We start from the raw sequence: 15,240 nt of genomic DNA, 5'->3' as shown, positions 1-15,240 counted from the left end.
TATTAGTAAAAAAATAAATCTCAAATTCACAATGTAGATAAAAATAATTTGATAATTATATTTAATTTATTTATAACTATATTTATAAATAAGCTCAGACGGTAAAGAATCTGTCTGCAATGCAGGAGACCTGGGTTGGATCCCTGGGTCAGGAAGATCCCCTGGAGAAGGAAACGGCAACCCACTGAGTATTCTTGGTGGGAAATTCCATGGATAGAGGAGCCTGAAAGACTAAAGTGCTCGGGGTCACAAAGAGTCAGACAGGACTGAGTGTGCACGCACGCACGCACACACACACTTTACTCACAAACACAAATTATATTTTTCAAGTAAAATGATCTAGGGTTTCTCTATGATTATAATTGCGTATTTTTACTTATAGAGATACGTGATAGTAATAAATATGTGTATACACAGAGTGCATATTACAGTCTTGAAAATGACTTTCACAAGCATCATTTCATTTGGCCCTCACTAAAACTGAAGCAGACCAGACAGAATTTATGATGCACACTTTACGAAACACTATAACACACAGTCACACAATGATGTGAGTGACTTGCCATGGATCACAATGAAGTGGAGAGAGAAGGAAAAAGAAGACAGTGAAGGAAAGAAAAGGAAAGCTGGTGAATATAAATATGCTAAAGGCTTTATTCTCATTTTTCTTATTTCCCCAGTGGCAATATTCTCAAAACTCTAGTAAGTTGCTGCCCTGTAAACTGATGGTTCCAGAGTCATAAAAGCTAAGCTTCCTTTAGATGCGGTTCAGTAAATCAAATTCTTTATTAAAACAGATGGGTATCAAAATGTACAAGTGCTCAATTGTTCACAACTTGCATTTTTGTTTATGTAATGCCCACAATGCCAAGTCCTTCTTTTCAAGGAATGAGGAGACAGGAGAGCCACTTCCTAGCACATTTTCTCTGAATCTCACAAACAGCCTTCCCATCATTATTTTCTTAATTTTACATAATGTCCACTTATGATATAGTTTTTATAAATGATCAGAAAAGATTTGGACTTTGCTAAAAGTTGGAACTTTTTGTTCCTGATATATATGTGTGTGAGAGAAAGAGAGAAAGAGATACACATATTACATATTGCTTATTTTAGCCGAATAAGTTTCATTTTTACTATTTATTCAGTTCTGTTCAGTCTCTCTATCATGTCCAACTCTTTGCGACCCCATGGACTACAGCACACCAGGCCTCCCTGTCCATCACCAACTCCCGGAGTCCACCCAAACCCATGTCCATCGAGTCGGTGATGCCATCCAACCACCTCATCCTCTGTCATCCCCTTCTCCTCCCGCCCTCAATCTTTCCCAGCATCACGGTCTTTTCAAATGAGTCAGCTCTTCCCATCAGGTGGCCAAAATACTGGAGTTTCAGCTTCAATATCAGTCCTTCCAATGAACACCCAGGACTGTTCTCCTTTAGGATGGACTGGGGGGATCTCCTTGCAGTCCAAGGGACTCTCAAGAGTCTTCTCCAACACCACAGTTCAAAAGCATCAATTTTTCGGTGCTCAGCTTTCTTTATAGTCCAACGCTCACATCCATACATGACCACTGGAAAAACCATAGCCTTGACTAGACGAACCTTTGTTGGCAAAGTAATATCTCTGCTTTTGAATATGCTGTCTAGGTTGGTCATAACTTTCCTTCCAAGGAGTAAGCGCCTTTTAATTTCATGGCTGCAATCACAATCTGCAGAAATCTTGGAGCCCAGAAAAATAGTCAGCCACTGTTTCCACTGTTTCCCCATCTATTTGCCATGCATGATGGGACCGGATGCCATGATCTTAGTTTTCTGAATGCTGAGCTTTAAGCCAACTTTTTCACTTTCCTCTTTCACTTTCATCAAGAGGCTCTTTAGTTCTTCTTCACTTTCTGCCATAAGGGTGGTGTCATCTGCATATCTGAGGTTATTGATATGTCTCCCTGCAATCTTGATTCCAGCTTTTGCTTCTTCCATCCCAGCATTTCTCATGATGTACTCTGCATAGAAGTTACATAAGCAGGGTGACCATATACAGCCTTGACGTACTCCTTTCCCTATTTGGAACCAGTCTGTTGTTCCACGTCCAGTTCTAACCTGTTGCTTCCTGACCTGCATATAGGTTTCTCAAGAGGCAGGTCAGGTGGTCTGGGATTACCATCTCTTTCAGAATTTTCCATAGTTTATTGTGATCCACACAGTCAAAGGCTTTGGCATCGTCAATAAAGCAGAAATAGATGTTTTTCTGGAACTCTCTTGCTTTTTCGATGATCCAGCAGATGTTGGCAATTTGATCTCTGGTTCCTCTGCCTTTTCTAAAACCAGCTTGAACATCTGGAAGTTCACAGTTCACGTATTGCTGAAGCCTGGCTTGGAGAATTTTGAGCACTACTTTACTAGCGTGTGAGATGAGTGCAATTGTGGAGTAGTTTGAGCATTCTTTGGCATTGCCTTTCTTTGGGATTGGAATGAAAACTGACCTTTTCCAGTCCTGTGGCCACTGCTGAGTTTTCCTAATGTGCTGGCATATTGAGTGCAGCACTTTCACAGCATCATCTTTCAGGATTTGAAATAGCTCAACTGGAATTCCATCACCTCCACTAGCTTTCTTGGTAGTGATGTTTCCTAAAGGCCCACTTGACTTCACATTCCAGGATGTCTGGCTCTAGGTGAGTGATGACACCATCGTGATTATCTGGGTCATGAAGATCTTTTTTGTACAGTTCTTCTGTGTATTCTTGCCACCTCTTCTTAATATCTTCTGCTTCTGTTAGGTCCATACCATTTCTGTCCTTTATTGAGCCCATCTTTGCATGAAATGTTCCTTGGTATCTGTAATTTCCTTGAAGAGATCTCTAGTGTTTCCCATTCTATTGTTTTCCTCTATTTCTTTGCACTGATTACTAAGGAAGGCTTTCTTATCCCTCCTTGCTATTCTTTGGAACTCTGCATTCAAATGGGTATATCTTTCCTTTTCTCCTTTGCTTTTCACTTCCCTTCTTTTCTCAGCTATTTATAAGGCCTCCTCAGACAGCCATTTTGCTTTTTTGCATTTCTTTTTCTTGGGCATGGTCCTGATCCCTGTGTCCTATACAATGTCACGAACCTCCATCCATAGTTCATCAGGCATTCTGTCTATCAGATCTAGTCCCTTAAATCTATTTCTCACTTCCACTGTATAATTGTTAGGGATTTGATTTAGGTGTACCTGAATAGTCTAGTGGTTTTCTCCACTTTCTTCCATTTCAGTCTGAATTTGGCAATAAGGAGTTCATGATCCAAGCCACAGTCAGCTCCCGGTCTTGTTTTTGCTGACTGTATAGAGCTTCTCCATCTTTGGCTGCAAAGAATATAATCAATCTGATTTCGGTGTCGACCATCTGGTGATGTCCACGTGTAGAGTCTTCTCTTATGTTGTTGGAAGAGGGTATTTTCTATGACCAGTGCATTCTCTTAATATTTTTTCCATTGTTCAAATTTTAGATGAGATCCCTTTAGGTATAAATTTATTTACATATGCAGTATGTTTACCCAAGCAAGGAAAAAACTAAGCACTGTGGACTCCACAACTTGGAAAGAAGGAATGAAGGAAGGGAAGAAAGGGAAGAAGGAAAGGGGGAAGAAGGAAGACAAGTTTTCTACCCTACAGAAAAAGTCACCATCCGCTTTTGTTCTTCATAAAGCAGGCTGCATTACTGGCTTCCTCAGAGCCTCATTGCTGTTAGGAATTGTTGTTGGCCACTGCCCCGAGCCATCTGCTGAAGAAGACCAAAGAATTCTGTGCTCACCTATGTGAAACCTGGACTTCTTGCCTCCGGCAAGATGATCCTAATGCAGATTAAAGAAACTTATTATGCTACTGCTATCTTGAGAATTTAAAAAGATTTAAGCAATAGCATCTCCCTTTCTTTCTATTTTCTTGGCACTTTTAAAGCAGCATCTCTTCCAAACGCTTAGGGACAGTATTTCTTACGTACATCAATTTCAGGTCACATCATTAAATGCATGTCCATTCTCTGACCAGAGAACTGAATTCTGTTAAATTGTCTTAGAAAAGTAAAACAATCATTGGGTTTCTAACACACATGTATTCTGACATCCTTCTTTCTCAGCAGGAATCCCCTGCCCTGTAATTCCTGTACTTCTGTCAGTCAAGGTTATTCTGAACTAAGTAAGCTAGAGGTCTACAGAAGACCCCATAAAGGGTATTCACCTTGGATGTGATTTTGCACAACTTTCTTTATCAATGTGTCTGTCTTGCTGTTGCTGCTGCTAAGTCGCTTCAGTCATGTCCGACTCTGTGTGACCCCATAGATGGCAGCCCACCAGGCTCCCCCATCCCTGGGATTCTCAAGGCAAGAACACTGGAGTGGGTTGCCATTTCCTTCTCCAATGCATGAAAGTGAAAAGGGAAAGCGAAGTCACTCAGTTGTGTCCGACTCTTAGCGACCCCATGGACTGTAGCCTACCAGGCTCCTCCATCCATGGGATTTTCCAGGCAAGAGTACTGGAGTGGGTTGCCATTGTGTCTGTCTTAAGGGTTACCTTTTCCTTTGTTTTGACTTTATCCTTTTTTTTCAAGTAATAATTATTCACATGGAAAATAGGTGCAATTGTCTGAGTCACTTTACAAATGGTAAATGGAAACTATAATTTAGGACTAAGAAATATCTCCCTGTTCAAGATGTACAGAAATGTTTCAGCAGGATATTTAAGGTTGCCTAGGATTTCTCTGATGGGAGTGAATTTTTCCTGCCTCTCCTGAAAGGGAGATACAGAATCACATAAGACAATTCCTAATTTTAAAAATCTCTTTTTTATCCGATTGATTTGGGTTCTTTGGATAACCTTGACTAATATATCCCTACTTTCAATAATGTCTGGAGCAATCAGACAGAAGACCAACAAGGAAAGAGAGGACTTGAACATTCTAGACCAAGATGGCCTAACAGACCTGGACAGAACACTGCACCCAGACACAGCAGCAAGCACATCTTTTTCCAGGGTGAGCCATTCTCCAGAGGAGATCACGTAACACGTTTAACCACAAAACAAGTCTTACAAACGTAAAAGGTAGAAGCCATAGCCACTGAGTGAAACCAAAAATCAGTATTAGACAAATAACTGAAATATTAACAAATATGTGGAAACTGAGCAACACAGGCTTGAAAAACCAATAAGTCAAAGAAAGCATCATAAGGGAAATTAAATAATATCTTGAGTCAAATAAAAGCAAAAGCACAACATACCAAAAACACGGGATGCAGTAAGTCAGTACCAAGAGGAAAGTATACAGCAGTAAACACATGCAAAGGAAGAAAGATCTCCAAACAAAACAAAACTTTACACATCAAGGAAATAGGGAAAAAGCAAAACTGAGCCCGAACTTACCAGAAGGAAGGAAATAATAAAGACTAGAGCAGAAATAAATAAAATAGAGAATGGAAAAATACAGGATCAATGAAGTCAAGAGTTGTCTATTGAAATGATCAATAAAATGACAAAGAGAAAACTCAAATACATAAATCAGAAATGAAAGAGGAGATATTATAATTAATGCCACAGACATAAAAAAGAGTATAAGAGACCACTATGAACAATTATACGTCAATATTGGATAACTCAAGAGAAATGAATAAATTCCTAAAATACACAGCACTCCAGTACTGAATCATAAAGAAATAAAACTTTTGAGCAGACCTCTACCTAGTAAGGAGATTGAACGAGTAATCAAAACATCCAAACAGAATTCCAAGCCCAAATGGCTTCACTGGAGAATTCTACCAAACATTTAAAGATAATTAATGCCAATCCTTCTCAAATTCTTCCCAAAAGTTGAAGTCAAAGGAGTGTTTTATGAGGACAGTATTACCCTTATACCAAACCGAAAATACTACAAAGAAAACTACAGGCGAATATCCATGACAAGTACTGATGCAAAAGTCCTCAACAAAATACCACCAAACTGAATGCAATGGCACATTAAAAGTATAATAAATCATGACAAAGTGGGAATTAGTCCTGGGATAAAATATGTTTCAGTACATTAAAATGAATTAATATCCCTGATGCTGGGAAAGATGGAAGGCAGGAAAAGAAGGGGTTGACAGAGGATAAGATGGTTGGATGGTATCACCAACTCAATGGACATGAGTTTTGAGCAAGTCCAGGAGTTGGTGATGGACAGGGAAGCCTGGCATGCTTCAGTTCATGGGGTTGCAAAGAATCGAACACAACTCAGGGACTGAACTGAACTATATTAACAAAACAAAGGATAAAATTCACATGACCATCACAAATGACATAGATAAAGCATGTTGCAAAAGTCAACATCCATTTATAGTAAAAATGCTCAACAAACTAGGAATAGAAGAAAATTACCTAAACATAAAAAGCCATATATGAAAAGCCCACAGCTAACATACTCAATGGTGAAAAAAAAACTGAAAGTGATTCCTCTAAGATGACTAAGGTTGAGTGCCAAAAAATTGATGCTTTCAAATTGTGGTGCTGGAGAAAACTCTCAAGAGTCTGCAAGGAGACTGCAAGGAGATCAAACCAGCCAATCCTAAAGGAAATCAACCCTGAATACTCATCGGAAGGACTGATGCGGAAGCTGAAGCTCCAGTACTTTGCCACCTGATGCAAAAAGCTGACTCTTTGGAAAAGACCCTGAGGCTGGGGATGATTGAAAGCTAAAGGAGAAGAGGACGGCAGTGGATGAGATGGTTAGATAGCATCACCAACTCAACAGACATGAAACTGAGCTAACTCTGGGAGATAGTGAAGGACAGGGGAGCCCGGCATGCTGCAGCCCATGAAGTTGCAAAGAGACCGATGTGGCTTAGCAACTGAGCACAGTAACAAAGATCAGAAAGAAGGCGAGAACGTCCACTCCTATCACTTCTCTTCAACACAGTACTGAGGGTCCTAGCCAGAGCAATCAGGCAAGAAAAAGAAGTTGAAGACATTCAAATCAAAAGGGAAGAAGTTATACTGTCACCAATAAGTTCTTATTTATTAAGGAGAGTCAAGTCCATCATGGCACTTCCTCTCATTATTTAGATTTGGCAACAATAGCTTGTGAGATGGCAACACAAACTTTTAAAAATAACTCAGACTGTCAAAGAATAAAACATTCAGCAGAAGCCCTAATATATGAAAGTCTATGGCAGTCTAATATATTAAAGTCCGTATCAGGCTAACAGCACCTGCAATTTACAAAGTTTCTCAACCAGTCCATCCTAAAGGAAATCAGTCCTGAACATTCGTTGGAAGGACTGATGCTGAAGCTGAAACTCCCATACTTTGAAACTCCCTGATGCGAAGAACTGACTCATTGGAAAAAAACCCTGATGCTGGGAAAGACTGAGGGCGGGAGGAGAAGGGGACGACAGAGGATGAGATGGTTGGATAGCATCACCGACGCAATGGACATGAGTTTGAGTAAACTCCCAGGAGCTGGTGATGGACAGGGAGGCCTGGCGTGCTGCAGTCCATGGGGTCGAAAAGAGTTGGACACAACTGAGCGAATGAACTGAACTGAAACATATACTGGAAATTTTATCTCATTTAATCCCACATTTAACCCTACAAAGCAGGCACTCTGCTCATCCCATTTCACAGATGAGTCTTAGAAAGGTTTCTCATGTATTCATGGTCGCAGAGAAATATGAAGCAGAACTTGAAATCCAACATAAGCTTCTTTACCTCAAATTTACCCTTTATGTAAACTACATTTTGGTTTTTGTGCCTCAAGGCCTGTCATTCCGTGTATTAGAAAAACCCTACTTACCAGGCTTATTTGAACTTTATCATGTATCTATAGTTCCAGCAAACCCCTTCCAGGGAAATAATGTATCTCAGGTCGACTCTGAAACACTATGATTTCTTTCTACAGGCTATAAAGTGAAACTAGCAACCTAAAACCATATGAAATATTCTGCAACATTCCACTCAACTAAATTTCTTTCTTCTTTATGTCAAAGTTCTTTTGTCTTGCTTTTGCATTTAGTTTTAAATTATTGAAATAGATGTAAAGTGAATGACTCGCTGTTCCAAATTATAAAGATAAAAGGCATATTAATAGACTTTTTAAAAGAAGATTTGGGAGGTCGTGAAATGATTTCCACCCAGGGACTCCCAACTACATATTACCGAGCTGCTTATAACCAAGAATCTAAATTAGAAAGAAAATGAGCAAGTCTGAATAAGACTTTATCATTCTTAAAGGAATTAGTTAATATTTCAAATGTGTTCATTAAAGATACACAGTGCCACAGGCCAGAGGCTTTAACTTCCCAAGCTTATTTTTAAAACCCTAATTATAGTAATAAAAATGAAAAAAAATGCACTCCATACATTATTTATAGAAAAAAAGCATATTTGAATGCCTATTTTTATGTATAATTCAATTCCTCTTATAAGAATTTGAATATCAAACTCAGCTTATCCATACCCACAATGATATTTTTTAACCAAAAGTGCCCACAGTGATTCTTACAAGGACTTATCTGATTTAACTTACATTACTTAATAGTAATGATGCCTTTCATGGTAATTATTCATGGGTAAGTGAGAAGCATCAAAAATGGAAAAAATAAACACAGGACCTCAGCCATCTGAATGAGGTATGAGTTATGCCTTGATTCTTTTCCTCTTAAAATTCAGTTAATGTGTCTAGTTTTTCCCAGTATTAAAATTAGTCAGTTTCCACATAAATTAAACTAGTTACACCTCCAGTCCCATTGTTCCTCTGGGACTGCAAAATTTTTCTGCAAAGAGCAAGATGGTAAATATTTTAGGCTGCAAGGACCATGGGGTCTCAGTGGGTCACACGTCTTTTGTTCTTTATTGTTTTTTGCTTATTTGTTTGTATTTGCTTATTTGTTCACAGGCTGTACATAAATAGGACTTAAGTTACATCTGGCCCTCAGACTATAGTTTGCTGCCCCCAGCGGTGATGGTTTCCTATAAGGCACCTGTTAAAGAGGCTTTTTTTTTTCTCTCTTAAGAAAAAAGAAGTTGGATTTTTGCTGACTGATAAAACCACTATAATATTGTAAAGTAATTAGCCTCCAATTTAAATAAATAGATTTATATTAAAAAATAAAGAAAAAGAAAAGGCTTTCAGCTTTTCAAAAAGAAAAAAGAACTTGGATTTTTGCTGAGTGATAACTTCTATGAGACTTAATCTCCCATAAGCTAGTGGTACAACTTTGAACAAATTACTCAGTCTCTCTGGGTTTTCTTTTCTCATTTACCTATAAATGAGCAGATGACTTTCACGGGAGGGAGGAGACAGACAGATCCATGGGTCTCGGGGTAGGATGTGCGGTGATAGGAGAGAGGAGAGCCCCAGTAGGAAGTGGGTGGAGGTTCCACGTGGTCAGAGCTTGGGAGCTGTGGAAGCCAGAATCTCCAAATGGCGTTGTAGGCAGCTTGCCTTCTGCCAGCTGCAATGGTTACATCCATCCATGTAACATCTATGAAATCTGGACACCTACACAGAGATGAATAAAGTATTCACCTCAGCACAGTTGTAAGTCCAATATTCAACTGGAGACACAGGTTTGATCCCTAGGTCAGGAAGATCCTCTAGAGGAGGAAATGGCAACCCACTCCAGTATTCTTGACTGGGAAATCCTATAGACAGAGAAGACTGGCTGGCTACAGCCCATGGGGTCGCAAAGATTCGGACACAGCTGACCTCATATTGCCCACCCCATGAGAGCTCGATAGATGGAGTTGTTGGGAAAAGGAACAGAGACTTTATTCAGCAAGTCAGCCGATGGAGAAGATGGTGACCCCCTGTCTGGAAGAATCATCTTGCCTGAGTTAGAATTCAGGTTTCTTTTATACTAAAAGGGGTGAGGCTTACTGTCACACATTACCTGGAGCTGGCCAGCCTCCCAAAGGAGGGGGGCGGGGCCTCTTTATGTCTTCTTTATTGCCTCCCTCCACAGGTGGGCCAGATCAGGAGGGGAGGTCAGAAAGCTGGACATCCCTGGGGAGAGTTTCTCAGGAAAGACGTTCTGGATTTGACCCCAGCCCTGAGCAAAGACAGAAGCAGCACCTTCCCAGCTCGAAGGAGCAACAATCAGGTCTGTGGGTTAAGAGATGCTAAGTTCCACGTGGAGGGGCACATGCAGCTCAGGGTGGTCCAAGCAGAAGACGGGAGTCAAGAGAGTCGAGAGGAGGTTGGAGGGTGGGCAGGATGAAGTCAGGAAGGACAGCACAGGTCGTGTGGAGCAGCCCATGCTGGGCGCTGTGGGCGAAGGGATTCACTGAGGGCTTTTCAGCAGGAGGCCTCAGGGTCAAATCCACATTTATGATAAATCACCCTTGCGTCTGTTAGACTGGATGTGAGGGAACAGGCTAGTGCAGGAAGATGAATTAGAAACTGATCCCTTATCCTGGGCAGGGGGTGATGAAGCCCTGGCTAAAAGTCATAAAAAGTCAGAATAGAGAAGATGAATCTCAGCAGTACTTGTAGAATTGTAAAGACTCGGGGGCTGATGGGAAGTACTGGGAGGAAAAGGGAAGGGCAGAAAAATGAGGAGACTATGGACGCTGCTTCCCACTTCACTGGGTGGGAGAGAAAACCCAGGAATCAGAGGCCAACCGCGATTAGGGACTCCAGGGCAGACACATGACGGTGCGGAAGGTCCAGGGAAGGATGGAACACCTGGGAAAGGTGCCCTGTGGGCAGACGTGGGCCAGAAGGAAGGTGGGCAGAAAGGAGGACCACCCAGGAAAGGAGTGAGGGGCGGGGAGAGAGCACTGATGTGAAAACTGACCACCTACAGACCCCCACCATCACACCTGGCGGACACTCCTGCAGGCAGAAAGAGCAAAGCCTAGACCAGTACAGACCCCCACTGTCCCACCTGGTGGACACTCCTGTAGGCAGAAAGAGCAAAGCCTAATAACCTTGCCAAGATCGAGTTTTGGGATCTTGACCAAAATGACCCAAGAACTCTGGGCCTCCTGTTTTTCATTTGCAGAACTGGGGCTTGAGTAGTTTATCTTACAGGTTCCTTCTCACCCAGCCTTCTCTCATTCTATAAAATGCGCCGTCATTGGCCAGGATTTGCCCTAATGATAAGACCTCAAAGAGGCAGATATACTTCTGCGGTCCTCAGCTAAGCACATGCTCAGATTCAAAGAAACGTCATATTCAAATACCCCAGTTCCATAGCAATGTCTCTTCTCACCTATGCAAATGTAATAAATGCAAAGATCTGCAAGTCACGTATATACAGGTAAGTATGTACACACATACATATGTATCACATAGGATCACACAGGCATTATACACGTTATGGTTTTACTCAACAGATTGCTTTCCTGATTTCTTAAGTAGGAGGAAATGTGTCTATTTTTATTCAGTCTCCCTCGAGAGCATTCATGCTCTGCACAGGTTTATATTCGGTGGACATTCTCTCTATGTGAAGGAGTGCTGATTTACCCCAGATTACATTGATGACCCACCCCAGTAGCCTCTGCAGCTGTTATAGTCAAGCGTCCTCAGATCAGAAGAAGCAAATCTTTAACGTATTAATTGCTTGTGCAAAATAGACTAGCTATTTCAGATTAAAATATACTAACTACTATACACAAAATAGATAACCTACAAGGACCTACTGTATATCACAGGAAACTACAACTCAATATTCTGTAGTAACCTATGAGGGAAAAAGAGTCTGAAAAACAAAACATAGATATGTATTCAGTTATATATATAACAGTATCTATTCAGTTATATATTTTTAGTTTTAGGTGTATAGCACAGTGATTCTGTGACCATACATACTATAGTGTGTGGCACACAATATATAGTTATATAGGTATACACATGTACAGTTATATATATATTAAACTGCATCACTGTGGCTATACATCTGAAACTAACACAACATTGCAAAATTAGAGTTTAAAAAACACTTCAACTATCTTACTGTGTACTAAAACCATTTCACTCTCCCAGATTTTACAGGACACAGATAAGCTCAACCATACCTTTATAAAACTGTACTGATTAAATGTATTTTTCCTTTAATAAATAAACATCCCACTTGGAATGACTTTTTATAGCAAGTACTATATCCCTGGGGCCTATCAGTCTCTAAAGCAATGGCATATACTCTGGTTTCCCAAAAGCCCATCAGCTATAACCTCATATGCACACAAGGGTTGATCACACATGATTAGGGACCCTGGCGTATCACACATGCTTGTGGAATTTTAATAAACTAAACAGCGTCACACAGACAGATAGATATGTTCAGGAGGACCCTTAACCCAAGGATGACAAATCACCTTCAAAGCCTTTAGACGTTCCCAGAGCAAAACGTAACCCACCCTGGCAGCTAGGCAGTAACCCCATAAAGAGGCTGCTAGCCGGCCCGGGCGGGGGTGTGGCTCCCCTGCCTTCCTCCCAGTCCACGGTTTCGTTTCAGGATCTCAGGGACAATCTTGGAGCCTCTTGCTCTGAACCACTAGGAAATTCATACAGTCTGTAGGGGGTTCATAAATAACGCCCCCCCCCCAAAACAAACAAACAAACAAACAAAGCAAACGTTCGAGACATTTTAACCTTCACCTGAGCAGAAATTCCAGCCACCCTTAGGAGATCCCCAAAGAAAGCCCCCTCTCAGAGGATGAGCGCTTCCGGAGCTTTTGCACTTAGCAGGATAAAGACCGCCCGGCGCGCCCCCCTTCCAGCCCACGGACTGCTCAGGCCAATTCACAGCAGCTAAGTTTTCTTGGCTCCGCTGAGCAGAAGACAACCCTTCCTCCTCCAATGGCTAAGAAATTCTTCTCAGTGGCAAACGCTTAACACACAACTGAAATGCCTTTGGCTCCTTCCCCCCCAGTACTGGAGGTCTGAGCCCCCCCGGTGAGTAGCTACAGCTTTTCCATAAACGACAGAAATGCTAACAGAACTTGACGACAATCACCTCCCTTACCTTTCCGGGAAGTGGGGCGTACAAGGGACCATTAAACCCAACATTTTCACAGACCTCCTTGGTTTCCCCCAGCCAGGAAAGATGGGGCGGGGGCTGGCTGGGGTGGGTGCGGGGGGAGCGGGAGGCCCGAATGAAGAGCCCGGGGCGGGGACCGCGCCCCTCGCCGACGTGGCCCACCGTAGTGGCCGGACCCCTGAGACAATGGAGCGACATTGTCCCGCGGAGGGTCGCGGTCAAGGGTCAGTAGATGGGTGGAAGGCGGCCTGGGGGACCTCCTTCACCCCTATATCTTTGTTCTCTGAAGTAGTCGCCCTCTTGCATCCCCAAAGAAAAAGAGAAAGAGGCCGAGCCGTCCCCCCACCCCCCGCCCCCCAGGAGTGGCCGCGGAGGGCCCCCAGCGCCGCTCCTCCCGTCTCCCGTGGCAACCAGAGGCTTCCAGCCCCTCTCAACGGGCAGCCTGTCGTCTCCTCCCGGGCTGGTCCAGAGTTCGGAGGGTTCCAGCTCTCAGCCCGCGTCCCCTTCCGGGAAAGAGATCGCCAGTCCCCTCTCCACGCCCGCTCCCGTCTCCACCCCGGGACTCTGGCTGGGGAGGGGGGAACCCGGCGAGGCAGGTGCCAGCAGCCCACACCCTCCCGGGGTCGCCCCGCCGAACCACGGGACCGGGAGGGGAGGCTGCCTGGCCAAAGCACCCCGCGCTGGGGACCGCGCCCGGCGCCCGCCGCAGCCCCTACCTGCTGGAGAAGGGTGCCCCGCAGCCCGGACCCCGGGAGTCGACTCCGAGTGCGCCCCGCGAGGGTGCGCGGCGCGCTGCTGCCCTGCGCTTCCCCGGGGCCGTGGCGCGCTCGGGGCGGGCGCGCCGGGCGCACCCGGGGCCGGTGAGCGCCGTTCTCGTCCCGGCCGGCGGTGCGGGCTGGGCCGCCGGGGTCCGGGTTCCGCGGCCGCGCTCGGGCTCCCGGGCGCCGCTCCGGCCGCCGGGGCTCAGCGGGGCCCGCCTCCGTCCGGGCCGGCCGCCGCCTCCTTCCCACGCGCTCGCGCGCCGGGACCGCGCCTCTCGGCTCTCGCTGCGCCTCCGGTCCCCCCTCCGGCTTCTCCCGCCTCCCGCCTCGCAGGCCAATCTAAGAACGGGGCTCACTCTTCAAACTTCTGCGTCCGGGCTCGGCCAGAAGCGGGGCAGCGAGACCGGAACGCGGGGGTGGCGGCCCGGGCGCGGGGCCCCTGCGCGGTGGACCGGGGCTGCGACCTGGAGCGGGCACCCCCCTTGAGCCGGCCGACCCGAACAAAGGCCATCGCGAGGACTGTGGCATTTGTCACCCGAGCAGATGAGTAACCCTGTTTAAAGACGCAGAGGCCCTGACCGTCCTTCCCGCTCTGGTATTCGAGAGCCCCTCAGATTCTCCCGAAATCTCCGAAATGACTAACTTAAGCCTGGGACGACCACCCCCGGCAAGGAAAAGCCCGACTCCAGGCAATTGCGCTCTGTTGCAGTTTTCAGGACAGAATAGAAAGCTGCCCTGCCCACTCCCCAAGATTTTGGTTTTGGTTGGCTGTGTAAACATATTTCACTGTCCACATTTTGCTATGAGGACCGTATTCGATATTAATTCCAGAGTTAATGTGATATACATATATATATATGTACAGATGAGTTTGTAAACATATGTACAGACACATAATAGTATATAGTAGCAGGCGGATAATGGCAGAGGTCTTGTTTATAACACTCGGTAACTTTATTCCAGTGAGATTATAATTAGATTAATTATTAATTATCGGATATATTCGCACAAACCCTATGCTACATGTGCATATGAAAAATAGAAGATCTAGGGATGTCTGCATGGAATGTAAGTTTCATATTAAATGACATTATACCAGTGCACGTTCAGGAAAGGATTAAATAATGACTCTGAGATACTGTCTTGATTTTCATTTATATCTCATATATTTCTGTTATTTGAGATACATTTTTTTGAATTTCAAAATAGGATCAATGAAATGAGCTAATTTACTTTGTAATGATGTGAGACTGTCTGGAGACACTTTCTCTATATGTGAGGAGAACGAATCCCAAGCCAGATTTAATTTCTTATAAAAATAATTTACAACATCATAGAATTTACCAAAGCAATTCAACAATAGTTTTAAAAATAATGTAGACTAGTAAGAATGAGTATGAATTCAAAGGAAAATAAATATTTTCGCACCTAATTGTTTTCTTGTCCTTTTATATATTAACACCAAGAGATAGATACGGACTGTGAGGACTA

The 15,240-nt window shown here is 43.6% G+C and overlaps 1 protein-coding gene across 1 annotated transcript in view; it reads right to left on the bottom strand.

Annotated features, from left to right (window-relative positions):
* MYO16 (myosin XVI) overlaps nt 1–13,890 on the bottom strand; it is a 518,261-nt gene extending 504,371 nt beyond the window's left edge. The window contains exon 1 of the mRNA XM_055543007.1: nt 13,705–13,890. The gene's annotated coding sequence lies outside the window, so the exon portion shown is untranslated. The remainder of the gene's footprint in view (nt 1–13,704) is intronic.
* Nucleotides 13,891–15,240: the final 1,350 nt, after the last annotated feature.

The sequence above is a fragment of the Bubalus kerabau genome, chromosome 12, assembly GCF_029407905.1.
Source record: "Bubalus kerabau isolate K-KA32 ecotype Philippines breed swamp buffalo chromosome 12, PCC_UOA_SB_1v2, whole genome shotgun sequence".
NCBI lineage: Eukaryota > Metazoa > Chordata > Mammalia > Artiodactyla > Bovidae > Bubalus > Bubalus kerabau.
Note: the sequence above shows the minus strand (reverse complement) of the source record. Positions and strands in the feature narration are given on the sequence as shown.